Raw genomic sequence first — 23,009 nt, 5'->3', positions numbered from 1 at the left:
TCCTCGACATCCCCCGACGCAGCCACATCTCCGGACGTCTGAGAGACCTGCACTGGCTCCCCGTCAACAAGAGAATCACCTTCCGTCTCCTCACCCACGCACACAAAGCCCTACACGACCAAGGCCCGAGTTACCTCAACAACCGCCTCAACTTCTACGCTCCCAAACGCCACCTCCGATCGACCAACCACGCCATCGCCGCCGTCCCCCGCATCCGAAGAGCGACAACAGGAGGAAGGTCCTTCTCCTACCTGGCCGCTAAGACCTGGAACTCCCTCCCTCCCGACCTGCGCCTGACCCAAGACCACCTCTCCTTCAGGAAGAAGCTCAAGACCTGGCTGTTCGAGCAGTAGCAACCCCCCCCCCCCCCAAGCGCCTTGAGACCCTCCGGGTGAGTAGTGCGCTCTACAAATGTCATTGATTGATTGATTGCCATTTATTTATGTTAAAAAACACATAAATAAAAATAATGTCAAGAGCAATGCCAATAGCTCTAACTTTAACAAAGGCAAAACCATTGCATTGTAAATGCTTGTTAAACTTTACTGATGAAATGACAGTACAGTACACCAACCAATAGGACAAATAGTTCAAAATACAGGGTAGGAGACCCAGCGTTTAGGAATCTTCATAGTTCTTGACAGAGCACAATGGCAAACCATTTCGTTTTTCCCAGTTAAATCCCATAAATTTGCAAATTTAGGAGTATAGGTCTTTAAATTGGCCAGGTGGTTATGTGTGTGTGTCTAGAGATGCAAATAAATTCTAGTACTAATTGGAGTGTGTCTGACTCGGCACAGTGAAGGTTTGCACTCCATACGTATAGTGTGTGCCTACTTACAGTTGTGCCTACTACTGAAATCGGTAGTGTGCCTGTTGGGCCTACAGAAACTTCAAAAGGCCGAATGAGGACAGCATCCTAACTTGTGGAGCTGCATTACTTCGACAAATATTTAACTTGTGTTGCAGAGTTAATTAGGAATACAGTTGGCCCTACTTGGAAATTGTGATAAAACAGGAAATATAAATTGAATAAATGCTAACGTGATTCTCCATAGGTACAACTGTCACAAAAACAGACATGAATGAATGAATGAATGAAATATAAATAATTCTTTCGATCTATTTTCATCACTTTCATACCTATTTTCATACCCATTTACATGTTACGTGCTTGATTTCTGGTTGTTTTGCATGAACAGTTTCCTTGAAATTTGAGTAAACCGTAAAACAGAAGAAGTGATTTGTTGCTCGTGGTCATTGATGTAGATCTAGGCGGCTCCTCATTGTGCTGCTTTTGCATCTTTGAGAGTCCCACCCAATGGTCCTTTAGGGTGACATCTCAGATGTTGCAAAGTGAAACTTTATCATCACCAAGATGGTGGTCAGGTCCAGGCGCACGACAACAGAGATGATCGTCTATCCCCCTAAAATAGTCCCTACGCATCCCAAGTGCAGATAGCTCAGGATAAGGACTAAAACCAACATCTAAGAAGAGCAATACAAACGCTGATGAAAACATATTGTTAATATTTCAAGAAATAAAGTACAGTAGGCATGCTTTCACTCAATCAATCAATCAATCAGGATTTATAAGGTGCGAGTAATCGCCAGATAGGTTATCCAGTAGCCTCGCTGGCATGTTTGTCTTTGGAATATTTCAGGGAGACTTTAGGGTTTTATGAATTGCAATTGCAAAAAAAACAAGAAGTTCCCCAGAGCCCACATTTTTAGAGATTTATAAATGAACGTGTTCAAAGTTAGGCAATGGAATCTGGTAGAATAATGCAGTATTGAGCTCTTTAATAATACAGTAAGAGTGCCTTAGCAGCAGCTGCCACTAAACAAAGATGTATCTTAGTTATTATAATCATATTGAGGAAAACAGCACACCTGCCTTTATCCGAGTCTGAGAGCATCTACATTACCCAGGATTATTGGCTGCGACACTGGCCTTTGGACTCTATAATATTGAAAGGGATTATCCTTTGTGACTCAGCTTCTTTGTGGATATGGAGGATCTGGGCTAGCATTTTGGGCAATCATTTTTTGTTTGGAGGACTGTGGGACCTTGGAACTGAATAGTCCGACAGTATTTGTTACTTGCGAACTTAGGCTTCTACCTACTTTGATTGAGCTTTGGGAATTATTGACCCACGTATACAAACTAATCGGACCAAGACTAAGAAATTTGAGCCCTGACGAAGTTCCATTCGGAACGAAACGCGTTGGCTGATGCCCAATTTTAAACTACTGCTACAATAAAGGATATATTTTTTGGATACATTTAAAGCTCACTAACTTCACTCTGGTGCACCTTCCTCTTCTTTATGAACTTACTTATCTGGTTTCCAGTGGAGTGAAGTGTGGTGAGCTCCGGAAGCTGTTGCACAGACTCTTTAATTGTTTTTTCCAATTTAGGAAGTGAGGTGCTGAACCGTGGTCAGCCGCATTTTGTTTTTCTATTCATTTTGCAATCGTACATTTGTTTCATTTTTTAAAAATTGTATTTACCCCTCCAAAATTGGCATCTACCATGTTAGAATTGTAAATAAAAAAGTGAACCGAACTGGGCCTTGTCATGGCTTATGCTCCTGCAAACATAGTGATGCATTTGCGCGCATGCGTCATCATGCTGGATTGCCGCAGCATCAAGTCTTGTAAGCTCTTATGCTTGATGACGCATGCACGAATACAACAAATCGCTAATTTTTCTTTTTGCTGATGCTGCATAGCATCTGTAAAAAGCGTTTCTTTGTCAGATGCATGAGAGCATCTATAAAAACTATTGAGAAAGCCAAAAGGTCGAAAAGACGAGAACTGTTAGCTTTGCCAATGCTAGGTTTTACGTCTTTGGCTACTTTTCCTCTGTCTGATGCCTCATGCCACTTTTCAGTCAGGCCCGGACTGGCCGTAGCAGGCACCGGGCAATCCCCCGGTGCGCCGCACGGGTGGGGGCCGGTTTTGGGCCCCTGGGGCCGATTTTGCCACAGGGCCGTTTTTGCAGCATAACTGCTAAAATCGGCACTGTAACAAAATCGGCCGAAAACTGGCCCTGGCAAAGAGCTCGGCGGCACCCCCAACCCCCGGGGAGGGGGGGGGCTATGCACATCTCCAACATGAGTTTGAAAGGTTATGTAACAGAAGATTGAGTTGTAACTTCCACCACATCCTGACCTGAATGTGTGGAAATCTCAGCAGCTGCTCCACTGACGGGACCTCTGGCTGAACTTCCTGAATTTAGCTGCTCAGTGTTCTGGTGAGACTGTGCAGTGGAGAACAATGAATGCTTCGATAAAATGAGTTAATACAGCTGCCTCAGAGTGTCAATGCCAAGTATTATACCCGGGCAAAATCTGTGTTATAAGGGTATAATCTTGCATCATTCGGTCATTTTGCGAGTGCACAGGAAGCATACGAATGTCAGACCACGAGTGGCTGATGTTTGTGTGCTTGTTTTTTCGCACTATTATTTTTAGAGTAGAATGCATCCTTGCATCCAAAAATGAATGCACGGAGGCATTTTGCATTAAAGTATAGTGCTGGGTTTGCATTTTGTGTAATTACGCACAGTTTTTCCAGAATTTATGGAAATATGTAAATGCACATTTTGTGGATTTTGTACACAGCTACTTGGTATCTCCAAACAACATAGAGAGGCCTGGAAACAGGGCCTGTGTCGCAGAAGATGTGTGTGAACATGACGTAGCCACTGTGAATGCCAGGGTCTCAGAAAGGTATATTAGGTTCCTGCATGAGGTCAGTTAAATGAGTGCCATTGAACTGTGAGCCCGATTCACAGAACTAACTTAAGACAAAATCCTAAACTTACTACCATTTTGGTATTCACAGAAGGCACTTACTCATTTTGGTATTCACAGAAGTCACTTACTCATTTCGGTATTCACAGCAGCTAGGAGTCCTAACTTTAGGACTCCTAAATGCCTTCTGTGAAAACCGAAAGTCTTAAAGTTAGGATTTTTCTCAGTTTAGGGGTAGTAAAGTTAGGACTCCTAACTTTAGGACTCCTAAATGCCTTCTGTGAATACCGAAAGTCTTAAAGTTAGAATTTTTCTCAGTTTAGGAGTTGTAAAGTTAGGACTCCAAACTTTAGGACTCCTAAATGCCTTCTGTGAATACCGAAAATCATAAAGTTAGGTTTTTTCTCAGTTTAGGAGTAGTAAAGTTAGGACTCCTAACTTTAGGACTCCTAAATGCCTTCTGTGAATACCGAAAGTCTTAAAGTTAGGACTACTTTAGGACTCCTAAATGTCTTCTGTGAATACCAAAAGTCTTAAAGTTAGGATTTTTCTCAGTTTAGGAATAGTAAAGTTAGGACTTCTAACTTTAGGACTCCCAAACTGAGAAAAATCCTAACTTTAAGACTTTCGGTATTCACAGAAGGCATTTAGGAGTCCTAACTTCTGTGAATACCGAAATGAGTAAGTGCCTTCTGTGAATACCAAAATGAGTAAGTGCCTTATGTGAATACCAAAATGGTAGTAAGTTTAGGATTTTGTCTTAAGTTAGTTCTGTGAATCGGGCCCTCTGTATTTATAATTGAGTCTAACGAGTGCTATATGCAGTCACTAGTATTAGTATTGCTGTGCACAGCCTCAGAAGTCCTTCTCATTCCTGTCATAGAAAGGGAAATGCCTCAATATACGTTTATTGTTTTACGGAAGGCCAGAGCCCTCTGTCAGACAGCAGAACGCCAGGCGCCCTTGGTTTACTTACTCCGTGCGGAAGTGACGTCACGTAAAAGCCCAGACAGTCATCTGTATCGCGCAAGATCATCAGGATGTAAGCAGAAATCGGTTTAATGTCAAACTGCAAAGGTTCTTTCTTGAACAGGCAAAAGGTTTTCAAATAAAAGCTAAAGTCTCACGCTCCTGCCAACAAAATCTGCCAAATAATTTTGTAAATTTACTCCAGGTGTTTGGAGGGCCTCCCAGATATTTTACAGATCTGTCCATCTCAAGGTACAACCTGGGAGACAGTCGAGCAACCCCCGTCTGTGCTTATATCTAGTCAATGGAGCCTTGCCCAGGGAACCCGGACCAACGAAGACGAAGCGGGCTGTGGCCGTCCAGTGTTTAACGAATGCGCCTGGTTGATGTATAAGGAGTATGGTCCAGATTATGACTTTGGTGGTGTGGGAGTGGGTCCCCCACCCCGCTCCCACAACGCCAAATCCACTGCCGGTCGCCTTCCAGATTATCAGTTTTCTCATTGTGTGGCGGGTGGTCCCACGGCAGTGCCTTAAAAAAAAGGCACTGCAATGGGAGTGCCAAAGCCCGTTCCTGCACAGTATTTACTCTGCAGTCCATGCCGTGCAGGAAAGGGGGTGCATGCTCACAGGGCGGCACAACATGTGCCCCCCTGCATGCATCTCCATGGTCTGAGGCACCGCCTTGGTTCCCTCACTGCAAGCCTTTTCTTGGTAGGCTCACTGCCATAAAAAAAAAAGGCTGTGAGGAAACAAGAATATGCTTGGCAGTGCCGCAATGGCACCTCCAGCATATTACTGGTTCCCCGGTGTTCGTAGCGGGTCTGCGGCGCTCCGAATGCCAAACTCAAAATCGGGCATTCTGACCGCTGGTATGATGGTAGCCGGCGCGCGCCGCGGGTTTGGCAGTCGTACGGACCGCCAAATTAGTTATCGCCCCCTATGTGCTTTCTAACAAAGCGATCAGTGGAAGGACACAGTAAAGCATCCATGCTCCAGGAGCTAGGTGAGCTGCCCTGTGGAGTGCTCCTGTCGTCTATTATTTTAAGTCTTAGAACTATGTAAAAACTAAGCAGCCAATCAGATTTATTAGTTACATTCAGTGACAGAGGCCCTATTGCAACAAAGAAAATGGCTGCATTTTGGCTGAGGTTTGCTGTTCGAATAGTAAATTATAGCAATAATCAGGATTTGGTTGGCTCCTCAAGGGATGTATGACGTTACAACGCATACTTTTACCACGCATGCCTTTACAACGCAGGTTTTACAACGCAAGTCGTTACAATGACTTGCGTTGGGGGGGCGCTGGATAGTGAATAGTTTAATTTACTATTCCAACTCCAGTCCCCGTGGATAGTAGGGAAGGTGTTGGATAGTAAATTAAACTATTCCCTATGCTAGAGCGCCCCCCAGCGCAATGCATTGTAATAACTTGCGTTGTAAAAGTTGTGTCGTAATGGTAGTGTGTGGTAAAAGTTGCGTTGTAAAGGATGTTCCCCCTCCTCAAGTCTCTAGCCTCGGTGCCACTGCACCTGCTGCACTAGTGGAAGCTACGCCCCAGGGTACATTCTGAGCGCAGCGGTTGTAGAAAGGGACCCAGAGAGTTATTCAAAATAAACAAAAACGCATTAGCAAGTTTAAGAATAGTTGTGAGCATCGTTTAAGTATTGGAGTTCTATGGTCTGAAAAGTGCTCTGAAATCCCTTAACTGAAGATCTGTCTGCAGTGTATCTTGTGGGGCGTAGTGACCCACGATGTTCTTGTTCTCTGCAGTGGGGCGAGGTAATTCAGGGCTGGATCGAGATCAAAAATAGGCCGTGGCACCCCAAAAGAAGTGGCCCACATCCGGGGATCTTGACCTCTCGTGAAACATTGTTTATTTATTAACCTCGATGTCTACGAGTTTAAATGTCAGTGCATTATAGACCGGATGGGAAGCCATCTCTCATCTAGTTGCTTTCTTTTCATCAACTCTGCTATTTCCTCTTCTGTCACCCTCACTCTCTTTTTTCTACCCTTTTCTTCTTCCGTCTCTTGTCGCATCTTCATGTTTGTCTCCCACTCTTCTAACCCTGCATCTCTTTTCTGTAACCCCCGTCTCCTCTTCTCACCCCTCTTCTTCCACGGCTCCTGCCCATCCATCATCACTTCTCCCAGGTCTTGTCCTCTTCTCCCTTCTCTTGCCCATCCTTCTTTCCTGTTGGTCAGCTCTTCTTCCATGTTCTTTTCCCTCTTCTTCCATGTTTTCTCCCATCCTGTTTCTCTTATGTGCCTCCAGTCTTTGAGCCTGATAGGCCTCTATTTCAAAGTTGTGTTTTTTAATTACTGCCGGGTCTAAGGTCCACTTGAAGCCCTGGGATTGACTAACCTGACCCCTTGATACTGGGTGCTTTAGCCCCTTCCGCGCTAATGACAAAGCCAGCTCGTCATGGGCGTTACCTGCGCTACGCGGATGGTGAGCTGGCTTTGTCATAAACCGCGCATTTTTGAAATTCCAGCGTACAGAGGGAATTCGCGGTAGCGCGGAAGCGGTTAGTGTGTGTTTTACCCGATTCCAGGGAGAAGACTGCATACATTTTACACCTACTCTGTGCCAGGGCCGGCTCTAGGGTGGTGCGACCGGTGCCACCGCACCAGGTGCTGACTCTTTCAGCAGGCGCCTCGTTTGGAAGTATTTTATGGCTTTAAAAGCACCTGCTGCTGCATTGCTGGCCTCGACAATTTTCATACAAAAATATAAATGTCAAGATAACACAGTGCTTAATGTTCTTCTAGAGAGAGAAGGAGTTTTGTCAAGTGGAAGTTTTAACTAATTTTATGGTAGCACAGAGAGCTAATGTGTCTGCCGCAAAGAATGTGTACCATGCAGATCACAACGTGCATATAGTTGAAATAGGTCAGTGCTTTTGTCAGAGAGATACTTGTCTTACAAGCAGTTTAGATGTTAAAATCCTAACATGGAACAGTGAACTAATAACTGTCATCAAAGAGCTGCATGCAAACTGTAAGGTATAGATTTGAGCATTAAATATGTTTTCCTCTGTCTTTCATTATTCTAATGTTTTCAAAAGGGTTCATTTCGGTAAAAAAAAACTATCCTTGCTATTAAATGGGGTTATGTTTTAAAGTCTGAGTCTATGCTTTTCCAGACTAAGCTCTCTTAAACTATACTGTCTACCAGTATTTATGTCATGTGACTCACCATGTAGTCTTCTGACTTATGTAACATTTGCTATACACTAATTTACACACATATGATTGGTTCTCTCTGTGTAATGTGTGTGTGATGTAAAGTGCTTTGACACCCTACGCTGGTATAGGTGGTACTATATAACTAATTAAATACATCTGAGAGAGAGTGGTTATTGAGACTTGAGGGGGTACTGTTAAAGGGTGGTAGTGAGGGAGTCTGTGGGGGGCGCCCAAAAAAATAGTTGCACAGGGCACCACCAGTGCTAAAGACGGCCCTGCTCTGTGCCGGCAAAAAGTACCAGGAAAACACTCTGTCAGGGTATGGGTGAAGGGAGTTTGGTGGGGCCAGGATGAGCTTAATCCTGTGAGTGGGTGCATATTCTGTCCCCCCCCCATGCTGAGCATGCGTTGGGTCCATTTTGTTGAACTGCCCACAGCCCCTGCAGCAGTGACGACAGGTCTGTGTCTCCAAGCCCACAATTATAAGGTCCAGAGTTTGCAAACCCAATCATTCCAAGCCCGGAGACATTTATACATGCTTGTTGAATAATCCCACATAGAGTGATCACCCCAGATGAAATTACGCCGATGGTTACGAGGGCCTAAGTGTAACAGAACCAGCATCAGCATTTCTGAGCATTTTGGATTTCTGGTTCCCTTTACTGAGCACGTGCCTCACTCATGTCTACAATGCAAACACGGTTTTCATTCAAGATAAACTGTTTCCTATTTGGAGGATTATTTTTTGTTATTAAGAGCCGCATGTCCTCAGGACAAAGGACCGAGGCTAGTTGTGCAGCAGTTTGACCCACTAGGATTCATTTGACACGTGATCGGGATACACAGGGATGGGAGCCGCGCTAGACCCATTCCACACCCTGAGACATTTGACTGTCTTTGGACAGGTTCCAAGTCGGAGATAATCCTGGGTTGATTCTTTCTTAACTCGTCAGACACACCAAGGTGTCCCTAGGGCGCCTTCCCTGGGCCTGTGATCATTGATGGCTATCTGACGGCCACCTCCTACTTAATGACCCCTCTGTGCCGCAGAATCTATGAAGCTTATGCAGAATGGGGGAGACATGATCAAGCTTGGTACGTGACAGTTGTACACAAGTGACGTTATCCTGTATCCATTGTTGGTGGCTTATCAACTTGGTCCAGAGTCCCAAGTAAATGTGGTCCCCAAAATCCAGACATGAGGCGATAAAAGCGTTCACCACACGATGTTGAGAAGGACGACCATCAAGGTGGCATCTTCGATGCTAAAGTTGGGATGAGCGTACATGGTTTATATAACCCATAAGAACATCCAGGCTCCTTACTGACAAACAAAAGGGCATTTGGAATAGGGTCAAATGTCAGAGGTCACCCAGAATATTTCCAATTAAAGAAGGATGCTGACACAACGTCCCACACAACTGCCAACTCTCCGTCTAGGTTCAAGGATGTTCCAACCTCGGGGGCAGCGTGCTAGGACTCCGAGGATCGGGGTTGGTGAAATCAATCAACGTCACTTTATTAACTATAAAAGGCACTGTTCCTTTTTAATTTTTCAAAGTTTCTTTTTTTGCTGGTTGTTAGGTCTGCCTTTCTCAAAGACCTTTTGATTTTACTAAAATTATATATAAAATGTACTTACTTTCATCCTGCTCTCTTCATCCATTGGCCTGTTATAGTTTCATTCAGATTTTACTTCTGCTTATTACAACATTGCATGGCGCAATGGCTCAGCCCTCTACAGCCATTGGCTAACTTCTCTGTGAGTGACAGCATTCTTCCCTTTCACAAGGAGCACCGTCATAGACAGGGCAATGGGTATGTTTTTGAAGCCATAAAGATGTGTTTCTTATCGCCACTGATTCTTTATGTATTAGCAAGAGGCTTGGAGCTCATCCAACAATGCCGATTTTACAAAACTCCTCATAAAACAAGCACTGCTACAGCTAATAGACCGGTAGCCAAAGCCAGACTCATTGGTCTTGCCAGTGCTTGTTTCACAGTACAAGTTGGACGTTTCTATTTACGAAAGCAAGCCTTGACTTGTGTCGTCGTTTTTTTCTGCGTTATTTCTGAGTTTAAAGCTCCCCCTGCGATCCTTCTATTATTGTGGTCAGTTTTCTGTTTCCATTTGCGTAGTTATTTTTTTTTTTGTAATACCCGCGCTCCTGACTGTCCCAAAGTCCACTCCCGCCCCGCTTTTAATTACAGCGCCGATGAAAAGAAGGCCTGGCTTTAGCCTGCTAATGCCTAGATTATGCTGACGGGGGGAGTAATGCATTCATTCTGTAATAAATTAATCCTCGGAGCTGAATAAACATGCTTGAGAGATTAGGTATTAAATTACTAAAGAGAGAAATATATAATTCGTGAAATCTAATACGTAGAGAACGGCGTCTAAAAATAGCAGCGATTCGGCCCCTGCTTGTCTGTTTTTGCCTTGAATGGGTGCGCCGTCCGTCGGTGGAAATACATGTATAGGGACCATCATTCGACGTAATACGTGTCACAAAGTCCCTAATGAGGCGGCTGTCGGAACCAAAAGATGATGTAATTTACATGCTTTCTAGAAGGTTCTGTGTTAAAATTTAGGAAAGTATTATCAGCCAGTTCTCAGTATATTGATTTTGAAGTGCCAATCCGCAATAGCGGATTTCCAAAGTAATTTTTGGAAATAAGGATTATTTTAAATGTTAGTATTTACTCACCCGTTTCAATGTTCATTTCTATCTTCCGGATGTTTATTGGTATTATCATGACGTGCTTAATGCTTAACTTGTTGGGAAAAAAAAGAATAATACGTGGAAATGCCCATGTTCTTCTTATGAGCCCACATCCGGTTCTGCGGAATGCTGGGTTTACTGACTCCCAAGGCCGCCTGGTCTTGATCCCCACTTCCTGCCTCTTTCTTCCACCACCTTGGTCACTGGTTTCCTGTTTATCTTTTTCTCCATCTTCTGCATTCCTCTTTCTTGCTGCGTCAAAGTCTGATGATGAAAAATAGGTCCCGGTCCCCAAAAATGAGTGCTGGTGCTCGCCACCTGCAACAACCGGCACAAATTAAGCACTGAATTCCTTACACTTCAACTGAAAGCTCACAATCTATGGCGTTCCCGAGTAAGCTATATAGGCCACTCTCATGAAAGGAAAGCAGAGGCTTAGTGAGGAAGGTGCGTGCTTCAGTTTATGTGGAAGAAAGTATTAAATGTATATATAGACCTGCAGCTCTTCGCTTCGATGTGCATCTATGTTGTGTTACGAAAGAAGCGCTTTGGCTGTGTGTGATTGGCCAGCGAGGTCTGTCCATCAGCAGAGGGCATCTGATTGGTCAGAATTCCCAAGAGGTTTGAATGTGGAGAGCTTGAAATGTGTCAGTTCAAAGGGGAGTGTTACCCTGATGGAAGAAATGGGGGAGTATGCTGAGTAAAGGATAACTCTGTCACTGCAGTATGGCTCTAGGAAGGTGGCTCTCGTCTGGAGTCCCTGTGTTGTGTGTCGACCCCTCCATGACATCATTTATTCAGCAATGGGTGATGCATCTGAGTCTGAGTAGGTGGAGAGTCTGACAGGCTAAATTTAGATATTGTCTGAGCACCTGGAGGCTGTATAATGCTGCTTCTAGGAGCTTTCAGATTCCCTGCAATGGCTGAAAATACAAGTCTACTACTGGCACGTATGACCTACGCCTGCAAACGGGGAACGTCCTTTACAGCTGAACTTTTACAACGAAGTACCGTTACGACGCAGGTTGAACAACGAAAGTCATTACAACGACTTTCGCTGGAGGGCGCTCTAGGATAAGTAATAGTTTAATTTACTATCCAACACCTTCCCTACTATCCACGGGGACTGGAGTTGGAATAGTAAATTAAACTATTCACTATCCAGCACCCCCCAACGCCTTGCGTTGTAAAACCTGCATCGTAGCGGTACGTGTTGTAAAAGCACGCGTTGTACCGTCATACATCCCCTGCAAACAGTTTAACAATGCTTTTATAATCTTACTACAGTTCACATGACACTAGAAACAGGGTATTTGCTAACAGCAATGTACTATTTCTACCGAAACACGACACAACACCAAACCACAGAGTCCGTAGAGATTTAGGGCCTGATTCACAAAGGTAACCTTAAACGTTTGTGTAAGTTTACGCTTTCTCAGTATTCACAAAACTGCATTTTAATAGTAAGTTTACAAGTGGGATACTCCACAGTCATGCGGAGAACTTCGCACGTAAAAAGATGGGACAGTCCTATCAACCTTGCTGGGATAAACACTTGCGATCTACAGACCACTGCATGTTTCAGCGGCAAGCATTTAATTTTCAGACCCATCCCACTGGCTTACTGCCACGTTCATCGGCTAACCAGTCCCCTGTGTCTCTGTAATGTTACAAAAAACGAGGGTGTCTCTACAGCTGGAGATGTCCTTGGCTCTCCTTTGCCTAGCGTCGTGATGAATAATGTACTGCCCCCTCTATAGCGGATTGCTTTAAAATGTATGCTTTTAAGAACTAATGCTCAGATCCCCAGAACTGCCACTGCCAAGTAACTCATTATGCAAAATCGTGAATAATACACACAAACATTTTCACATTGGGGGAAAACAGGCTTTTACGACCCTTTTGAGTTTGGCTGTCATCCTGCCTCCCACATGGAGGTAATGTAAGGGAAGTCCGCAGGGGGGCTCCACCGGCTGAAATAATTCAGCCCCTCAGATAGTCTTGCAAAGCCAGCAAATGAAGCCTGGGGGGAGTGAGCAGAAAGGAGACCAAGAAAATATGCCTCTGAAATTTCGAACAAGAAGGATGTAACCTTGGAGGGCTTGATGGCTAAAATGGTTGGCTTAATCAGTTACTGATGCCTTGTTAAGAAGGTTTTCCTGCCCTTGCAACAACAAGTTCCCTCAAACTGTGTCTCAGAAACTCTTAATGCATGCAGTGGCACACTACCAGCGGCATCACTTAGTATGCAACAGTAGGATGCAAATTTGTTCCGAACGATCCTTTGGTTAGTCTTTCGCGTTGTTCGGATCCTTACCGGCGCATTTGTCAAGGTTCGCTCTGTGTGCACTGGTGTCACTGATTACTTACTTTGTAGATGAATTGTCACTTGTCTATTCATCACGGCTAGCCACTACGTGCCTTTCGAGCAGCCGGCTGCTTACAATAGGTCACTTCCATTTTCACGTTCCCAGCACGCATCAGACTAAAATAGGATTCACAGGCGCATATCTTTGAACCCTTCCAGTCTTCAGACTGGAGGGAATGAACCAAGAGCGACTCCCAATTTTACAAAGTAGTCATTAAGTGTAGATCACTGGAACCCAAATCATAGCATGCCTGGATTACTGTAGCACAATTAACATGCCCTTCCAAAACTCACTGACAACTTTAACAAGTACAGCTTTTAATGCAAGATGAGGTCTGACTAGGATAAGACAAGAGCATGCGAAAGACAAGGCTTTGTGGAGGGCAGGCCCAGATCGGATGCAGAAAACAACTTCTACTGCCCTACTACAGACAATTGAGGAACCTCAATCAAGCCATTCTCTGACAATCTGAGAGCTGGAATCCAGGAGCAAAGCCCAGGATCAAACATCTCAGAGTGGAAGGTCGCATACTCTGCAGCGCCTTCAACTCTTCCTTTCAAGCACTGCTACAGCACCTAATCTTTAAAAAGGTGTAAAAAGCAGGCGGATCATTCTAAACTAGCACTGTGATGCATGCAGACAGCGGACTGCTGGATCGCAGAGGGATGTGTAGGTGACCGGACTCAACTGCTCCTAAACCCCAGCATAAAGTCTGTTTCTTCACCACACCATCCACCCCGGACTCCCTACCTTCACCCGCTGCTACCCTAGACTTCCAAGGGTCTAACCTTCTGGGGCTTCTTAAAGGTGCAGTCTTCAGAGTCTTAAGAGTTTAGGAGTTTGGTTCGATCCAGCTCTGAATTTCTTGGTGCAAGCCCGGAAGGTAGCAGCTACCTGCTACGCCTTGATTAGATTACTCAGGAAAATCCTTAGGCTCCTCCCGTTCGAGGCGAGGCGGATTTTAGTACAGGCCTTGATTCTATCACGCCTTGACTACTCCAATGCGGTTTACCTAGGGGCCCCACAGGGGACAGTCAAGATCTTACAGACCGTACAAAACTGTGCGGCACGGATATTATTAGACATCCCACGAAGGACCTCGGCCAAACCAGCTCTGCGCCAACTTCATTGGCTGCCAGTTCAACAGAGGATTGAGTTCAAGGCCATGACCATTGTACATAAAGCCATGATCAAGGCTGGTCCCGCCCTGATCCAACCTATGTTTTGCCCTTACCAAACCTCCCGAACCCTAAGATCCAGTAATAAGAACTTACTGGCGATTCCTAGGATAAAGAGAACCCGCATGGGCGGCAGGCGTTTTTCCCTACAAGCAGCAAAGCTCTGGAACAAGCTTCCGACACCATTCGATTGGAGGCGAACCATCTTAGGTTCAGGAAGCTGCTTAAAACCTTTCTGTTTTCCTAAATCATCGGAATGAATGGGTCTTTGAAGCGCTGGGATGCCTTAGCCATGCGCTATACAAATGTGTAGCCATTCATTCATTCTTGCAGGTGTAGGATGGATAGATCCAACCAGGGGCTAATGACAGTAAAAAGCAGCTCCAAGTGAGGCAGGAAGGCCGTGAAGATGTTCGATGCAGCGGCTACGAATTAAATAAGACATATTATTGGGTTTAGTTTAGTTGTATTATTTATAGCACATAAACATACACCCTTTGGTCCCTTGGTGCTATAACTTCAAGAGGAACCAGATGCCTGTGGCTGTGGCTCTTGGGAAAAGAGGAAGAGGTTTTGAGGGTTTTTTTCTAAAAAGGAACTATAAAGAAATACATTTCAGCCCAGGCTGCAGACTGTTCCATAGCCGAGGAGCCAGGCTGATGAATGATTTGCTGTTGAACGAAGTCTTATTGAACCAACGAATGGCAAGTACATGTGAGGGAGCTGAGCAGGAGGTCCTTAAATGGGTGTATTTGATTATCTTAGTGTTACGGATATCAGGAGCTACTCTATACAAACATTTATGTACCAAACAGAGGGTTTTGTGGGTGGGAAACCAGTGGAGTTTAGATAGAATAGGTTTAAGTGACTTGTGGCGGGAAGTGTACGTTACTATTATTCTCACACCTTGATTTTGAATGATTTGAAGTCAGTGTAATTGTTGATTAGAGGTGCCAAGGTAAAGCGTGTTGCAGTAGTCGTGTCTGGAGCTAATGCTGATGATCGCTACAGTTTTTATACCTTCTTCTGAGAGAAGGGGAGGTAAAGATTTCAGCATATGGAGATGTAGAGAGCAAGCAAAGACAACTGCAGAAACCTGGGAATCCTTTATACGTTTGGTACATGGTTTCAACAGAAGGGGCCAAGTATGTATGGCCTTAGTAAAATGGTCCGGGCCAGAAGGATCATATTCCACCACCATGATCCCCATTTTGTCCATACTGATCTTCAGCCAGTTGTTGTCCAGCTATCTTTCTAAGATGCAAAGGCAATCAGCTAGCATTTCCTGATGCACATTAGGGCCATTTAGACAAAATATAATTTAGGTGTCATCTGCATGTGTGTAGAATTGACATCCCAGACTTCTGATTAGCTGTGGGAGAGGTAAAATTAAGATGTTAACCAGATAGTGGTGGAGTATGGATCCCTGAGAAATCCCAGTGTTTGTTGTAGAAAGACACATATACTTGTTGAGTGTTACACTCTGGGACTTACATTTCAAGAAATATGTGAACAGGGATAAAGCATTCCTCTGGATCCCACATCTAGCAAGTCTCGCCGTCTTAACGCTATAGCCGATTATATCAAAACCTGCAGACAAATTCAATACGATCAAGGCACTAGTGTTGTTACAGGTGGCAGCTAGACAAAGATCATTTAGGACTGCTACCAGTGGGCTCAGTGCTTCTGTTTGAACAAAAGCCAACTAGAGTATCGACCAAGGTTTGTTGTTCTTCCAGAAAATATGATAGTTGCTTGTCCACCATTCTCGCTAAAATCTGTGCTATCTCTGGCAGGAGAGTGATACGTCTATAACCAGCTACACTATGGCCTCTGGATTTAGGTAGGGTTTTTTGAACATGGGGTTTGACTATTCCCTGTTTAAGGTCAGGAGCTCAGGGAGAGATTAATAATATGACAGACTGCCTGTGTTATTTCAGGGATTTCCTTATGTAGTATTACTATAGTAATAGGGTCAATGTGAGAGCCACCCCTGCAAATCTTCATTCATTGTTGAAAAGAGTCTAATGAAAGGTTGCAGAACTGATCAAAAGAATGAAAAGTGTATTGTTTCCGGGCAATCGATGTTGAGGTGAACAGAGGGGTTGATTTATATGGATGCCAGATTTAAATAATGTCATTAAGCACGAAGGCAGCTAATTCATTGCAAAAGGCTTTGGTATTAACATGTTGAGCGAATATGTTGTTGGAGAGTTCATTGATAAATGTGAGAGTTCTTTTTATTTGCTGCAGCAAGATCATTAGTTTAGTATTTCTCACAGGCGGTTTGAAGATATGAATATATATATATATATATATATATATATATATATATATATATATATATATATATATATATATATATATATATACAACAAGGGTTGCCCAATGCAGAGAAGCCTCACAGGTAGGTTTTCAATAGTGCTTTATTGGAGAAAGTTTTGCAAGCGCTGGACAAGAGTTTTCACCAAAGGTTCAAGATGCCTGACGCGTTTCGTGCGCAAGGCGCACTTCTTCAGAGGCAGAAATGGTTCGCTGTTGTTAATCATTGTACCTTTTTAACTGCTCCGTCATACTGAACGAGCGTTGACGCCCCTCCGGCATTCTGGTCACAGTAGTTCATAGTTATCTGCTCCAGTGAGTTCCTTTACAGCAGCGAAATGGATCCAAAAAATAAAAGCCACAGTGGGTTTGGGAAGGCTTCAAATCACAGCGTCCTGCACCATGTTCCTTCTCCGCACACCTTCCTCTCATTAGAGTGCTGCCCTTGTTGTTTGTATTTGACCGGCCAGCCCGGGTTGGGGAGAAGCCCTGCCATTATCATGTGGACTCGTGCTGCATCCAGGGAGGCAGCACTCTAATGAGAGGAAGGTGTGCGGATATATATATATGATATTGGATAACAGTTTGTTTTATCTCCTGTGGTCTATGATTTATATTCTGCTGTCTCTTTAATCAAGTGTGTGCTAGTACCTAATGGCAGTTGTACAACAGTAGTGCAATTCCCCAGTCTGAACATCTTTCCATGAATCTGGCTTGCACCTTATTTACATGAGCATTGTTAAGGCTTCACACAGACAACATCACTGTATAAAATATGTATATATGTTTCTAGCAGGGCCAATAAAATGGTGTGGAGCCACTGTTTTGTCTAATTAATCATGGTCATACTTACTAAATAATTCAATTTCTGCAGCTTTAATCTGCAAATGTCAGTACTAAAAAGTTGTTTTCCAAATATCAAAAAATACGAAGATCATTGCAAATGAAATTCAAACCACCTCCTGACACTTTTCAAAATGTCACCACCTTATGACTGTTAATTGTTTGTGAACTATGCTCAGGCGGTGTTAATACTCCTAATGGCTGGATTGGGACAAGTGCTTTTATCTACAGCTTGAAGGACATGTCCTACACATTTAAATTAATTAGAAAGAGTGATTAACTCTTTGCATTGACAATGATTTTCACAATTTATGCCAATTCATGCTAACATAATAGTCTACTCAAATCTTTAATTATTGTAAGTGTTCAGTAAGTATTTAGAAGTCTCAAACTATTTGCATCTCTCTTTAAGGTTGGATGTCTTGGATCTTACCCTGTCAACTATTGAGACGTGTCTGCTTCTTAATGGAAAGGGTATTTCTAAAAGCCCCAAGGTGTGAACACAGAATATCCTGACATTGAGCACCACGGGAGTTTTTGACATATGGCTGTCATGACCAGAAAGTAAGTGACAAAAAATGTTTTAATCAAAAGAAGTATTTCCATGAATGTTTATGTTCTGCTGAGCTGTATATTGTATCAGTTTTCATGAACTATTTTACTCAAGGATAAAGTAAACAATATTGAGGAAATTGTGTTTCCGTGCTTTCATGCAAGACAAAATGATTAATTGCTGTTTAATAAAAGTTTGAACAATATCCGCTAGGTGTTTATAATTTGTATCCTCAAGAAACCTTTAAACCTTCTACACCATTGGCTTTCTTTTTTTATCAATATATATTGGTATTAAAATATCACAACTGCTAGAAAATAATAACACAGAACGTGCCACATAATTTGCGTTAAAATACATAGTAAACCTTATAATTTTTGTATTTCTTGCCACATACTTCGGGTAGACATGGTTCATTGTAGCATGTTGCCAATGGCCCTAGTCATAGCTACTCCCACCACACCTAAAAATGTAAAACTGTAGTCCCGCATGGAGTGAGTGGATGGTGGGGGTTTGAGAGAGGGGGTTTCGAACAAGTGAAGAAAACTGCATGAAATGACCCTTAATACGAATTGTGCATGCATTTCTTATCTTCTGACATGAGCAATGCCTTCTCTTGAGCTTTGTTTGCTGGATTATCTACCTAGCTCCTTTGCTCCCTTAGATCGATGCACAATCTTATCATCTAACATTGCTCGTGTACCTCAGACTTTACGGTCCCCTACTCCTCACACTCCGGTTAAAAAATGTCCGCCCTCTGTTGGCAGAGAACTCCCCACAGCTCAGCTGATTGTATCATCAAATAGTTCCTTCTTTATCAAACCTCGCGATTTCCCCAGCGCTGCATGGAGCAGGCTCATCGTCTCAGCGCTCTTTGTAGAAGCATGCTGATAATCACATTCCCATTGAGGCGTGCACTCCAGACGCCATGTTTGCTTCTCCTTGCAATATCTTTGTGTCCGCTGCACAGAATTCATCTCTTGGCCTGGAGCGCTCTCCAGACGCCATGTTGATGTTTCCTGAAAAGATCTGTGCATTGACTCCACAGAATGGATTCCCTCCCTTGGTCTGCTACCCGGAAACCATGTTTACTTTTCCTAACACTATCTGGGCCCAAGTAATAAAAGACACCCAGGGGGCACTCACAAAGAAGGTAGACATAGGAAATGGGTTAAGACAGGGCTGCGTCCTTGCCCCGCTTCTTTTTTCTATCTTCCTAGCAGATTTACCAGCAGTATTGGAAGTGGAAAAAAGTGCCAGCCCTAGAATGAGTGGCAGAAAGATCTCATGCCTGCTGTATGCAGATGATTTGGTTATTACTGACCAGACTGGCTTAGGGTTGCAGAGGAAATTAAATGTTTTTAATGAATACTGCAAGAATAAACTGTTAACCGTAAACATGGAAAAAACAAAGGTCATGTGCTTCGGGAAAGGGTCAAAGAGATACTGTTGGTATCTGAATAAAACCAAACTAGAGATAGTAAAAGAATACAAATATCTCTGGGCCTACTGTTCGAGTCAAACCTAAAATGGAATAAAATATGGAAAACCAGAATGTAAAGGCATCAGCATCTATTTGTGGTTTGAAAAAATGTAATAAAAATGTTGGCGATATGTCACACAAACCTATGCTGGAAGCCTTTACAGCCATGGTCTCCCCACAAGTATTATACGGAGCAGAGGTACTCCTCTTTAGTGGGAAAGGCGACTGGGACCGGGAAGAAAGTAAGGCTTTAAAAATGCTTCTGTCCCTTCCTAAGTCGGCAATGGTGCAGGCGATAAGGCTTGAAACAGGAATGATAGGGTGGAATACCCAGGCCAAAATGCTAGTGGACAGATTTTGGAAACGCCAATCCGAGGGGGAAGACCAAAAGGTCTCACATTGGTGTAGCGAGGAGATCCGACAAAGTAGCCTAAGATGGGCAACCGAGGCAAAAAAGAAAATAAAGGAGATAATGTGCTGCCTAAAGGTGAGGGGTACCCAAAACTCCTTAGAGGTTAATTTCACAAAAAGCTCTTTAAGAGCACAAGGAAGGGAACTTTCTAGAACACAAGACCTAATGTATGTAAGAAATAAAAAATCGGTCAATAATATGATAGAGGTATGGGAAGCCGATGTGGGGTATCCTTATCTGGAAGCCTTGCCGAACCATGGATTTAGGTGGGACATCTTAAAAATGAGAATTGGTATAATCCCCTGGCCAATGGAGGGGAGAGTGATGAATGAAATGATGTACACTGATGGTATATGTAAATGTGGGCTAGGTACTAAGTGCGGAATAGAGCACATACTATTGGATTGTTTTAAGAGTATAGAATCGAGAAAACAGTTTTTGCGACCCTTATTTTTAAAGTATGACATTAGAGCAAGAGCAAAAGCAATTGATTTATTATTAAGAATTGAACATCTAGATATAGCAATTGCTCTTGGGTATTATTTGAAAGGTGTGAATGCTCTGGCAAGGGAAAACCGCAAGTAAGTTTAGCAAACCTTCCCTGTAATCTGTAATATATACCTAGGAATACCGGAAGGATAAATAAGGGGTGACGCAAATGCATACAGATTCAATATTTTACAGCAAATGGATAATGATTTGTTTCTCTGTTTTAGATTGTACATAAGTTTTTAAACTTTTAAAGATTTTAATGTTTTTCAGTATTGAAATCAAATGTCGAATAGAAGTAACAAGGTGGAGTGTATAGAAGGAACGGTTAGATTTTAATAGGGTTTGTATTCTCTGTTCTTAGCTGATTTTGTATAGGGTATGAATTTTTTCTGATCGTTTAAAGACTAAGGTCTAAATAAACAGAGTTCTTCTCTCTCACTATCTCACTAGACTGTACCCATCTCCAGGAGTGCTCTCCAGATGCCACCTTAACTTTCCCCTACAATAACTCTGTATCCCTTGCATAGAATTCAATGACATGAACTGCTCTAGACACCATGTTTACTTTTCCTAACCCTAACTTTGTATGCACTGCACAGAATGCATCCTACGGAAGTCTCTCCACATGCCTACAAAACCTACTTTTTAGTAGAACAATTCTGATAGAGAAAAAGTAGGGCAGAACCTCCCACATAACATTGTTTTTGCAGTGAGATTGACCCGCAGGCACAGTTGACACATTTTGCAACTTCACAAAGTTGCAGAGTTGACAACGTCGCACACTTTTGGTGGCACCATTTTACTCCTGCACACTCTAGCTGTCACCTGTTTTCTGCCCATTTACAGTAGTATCTTCAGGAGTCACCATGAGTGGACTATGAACCCTTGAAGGTCCAAGGCTTGGTCTGTGTGGTTGCAATCTCCTCCTTTTATAACACCCAGTGCTGTCAATCACAGGCGTGGTAAGGCAGTAGCAGGCTCTTCCTGTTGTCAGTCCTTCCTCTGCCTCATTCATGGGCAGACTCACAGACAGATTTATTCCTTGGAAAGGCACAACCTGAGTCACTTTGGTGGTCATCAATGGAGGTCTTTTGCTACACAGAAACAGTTGAAACCTCAATTGTGAAAGTGAATGTTTGCATGTAAGTCAGACTTACGCGCCCAAATATCCGTATTAATAAGTGCAAGAAAACTTCTTTTCTCGTTCGGTAAAGTACGTTTCACGCTCATACAATGATATACACTCAAAAAATGGGCAGAAAGTGAGTGGGCACAATGAAAAACGTATCTTCGACTTCTTTATACCCTGGCACAGGTAACAGATTTAGGGTGATATGCATCAAAGGGTTTTTTACTTATTATGTGTCTATTTGAAAATGCTTTAGTAAATATGAGCCTTATTCCAAATAGGAGTAAATACCTTTCCAGGGAGAGAACAAAAGCTCCAAAAGTGGTAGGGTGCAGAGAAAAAGTGGAGAAACAGAAAGAAAGTAAATGTGCACAGTGCTGCATATTATCTCATGAAAATATATGAGTGAATATTTATGAATAAGAAAATGGGACTTACAATCCATGAGTGCGCCTGGAAATCAGTGACTGTCTCAATTCTGGAAAGGTTTCCATAAGTGCACCTGGAAATATGTGACTGTCTCCTGTTTCCAGACGGAACCTTGACATTTTTTGAGGTTCAAAAAGTAAAAAATCTTCCTTCATTCTAGTATGGAAACCCACGGGTACAGATTTCTGAATTTATTTTTGAATCAGGCCCAGATACTTGTGTACAAGGCGATTAAAACGTGTTTGCAATGCATTTTAGAAATATTATAAGATTAATGGTGTCTCTACCAGTCCTATGACCGATGGACTCTTCGAGGGCTAAGTTGGAGGAAATTAATAATGGTTCTTACTCTTGGTCTCAGTGGACAGAGGATAACTGTTCTAAGCACCGCAGCCTGAAAGTAGGGATAAGGAAGCCCAGTATTGAAAGTGCTTTTATGAGTCAAGTTACCTAAAAAAGTATGAAGGGAGTTCATTCCCAGCACAAAGGCAACACTAAGTCAGTTTAGATGACTGTGCTCTCAAAAGTTAACCAGAACCAGAAAACTCACCAAAACCTTGAATGAACACAATCTCCCCTGCCCTCCCTAGAACTGTACTCAAACTTTTTGAGGGATGTGGTATAAGTATCTTAGTAAAAGCAGGGCCATTAAGCAAAGTGCAATCAATGCAGTGACTGGCCTGTGGCCCATTTAGGGTGCTATACAACCACTGATGAAAAAGAATGTAAAGGAGGCGGTGGGTACTCCAGAAGGGTTGATTATTCATAGAGGATGACTCATTTCACCCAATCTTTCTTAGAGGTTTACTAATTAACTTGTTCATCCACCACTGCACCTAAGAGCCCTCAGAGTTATGAACAGAACCGACTTCTATATAAACAAGTCACAGTTTATAGGATAGTTGAACAACTTGGGTGATTGACGTAATTTAAGGCCTTGGTGATGAGATGATGTAACCATACAATACACATAGCTACATTTGTATGTTGTTGACATGATTGATGGGGGAGAGGACACTTACTGAGTTAGGTTTATCTGGGTAGGAGGGGATAAGTTTGATAAGGATCTTGAAAACCAAAGTGACGGTGTAGTCCTAAAATGTGAGGGTATGCCAGTCTAGGGGAACATGTAGATGGATTTAGCGAAAGCAAGAT

General features: G+C 43.0%; 1 protein-coding gene across 8 annotated transcripts in view; it reads left to right on the top strand.

Annotated features, from left to right (window-relative positions):
• PITPNM2 (phosphatidylinositol transfer protein membrane associated 2) overlaps positions 1–23,009 on the top strand; it is a 1,093,290-nt gene that overhangs the window by 364,386 nt on the left and 705,895 nt on the right. For all 8 annotated transcript variants that reach the window (XM_078667590.1, XM_078667587.1, XM_078667588.1 and 5 more), the window contains exon 3: positions 17,769–17,920. The gene's annotated coding sequence lies outside the window, so the exon portion shown is untranslated. The remainder of the gene's footprint in view (positions 1–17,768; positions 17,921–23,009) is intronic.

The sequence above is a fragment of the Lissotriton helveticus genome, chromosome 11 (genome assembly GCF_964261635.1).
Source record: "Lissotriton helveticus chromosome 11, aLisHel1.1, whole genome shotgun sequence".
NCBI classification, from domain to species: Eukaryota; Metazoa; Chordata; class Amphibia; order Caudata; family Salamandridae; genus Lissotriton; species Lissotriton helveticus.
This window is presented reverse-complemented; position numbering and strand designations above follow the sequence as displayed.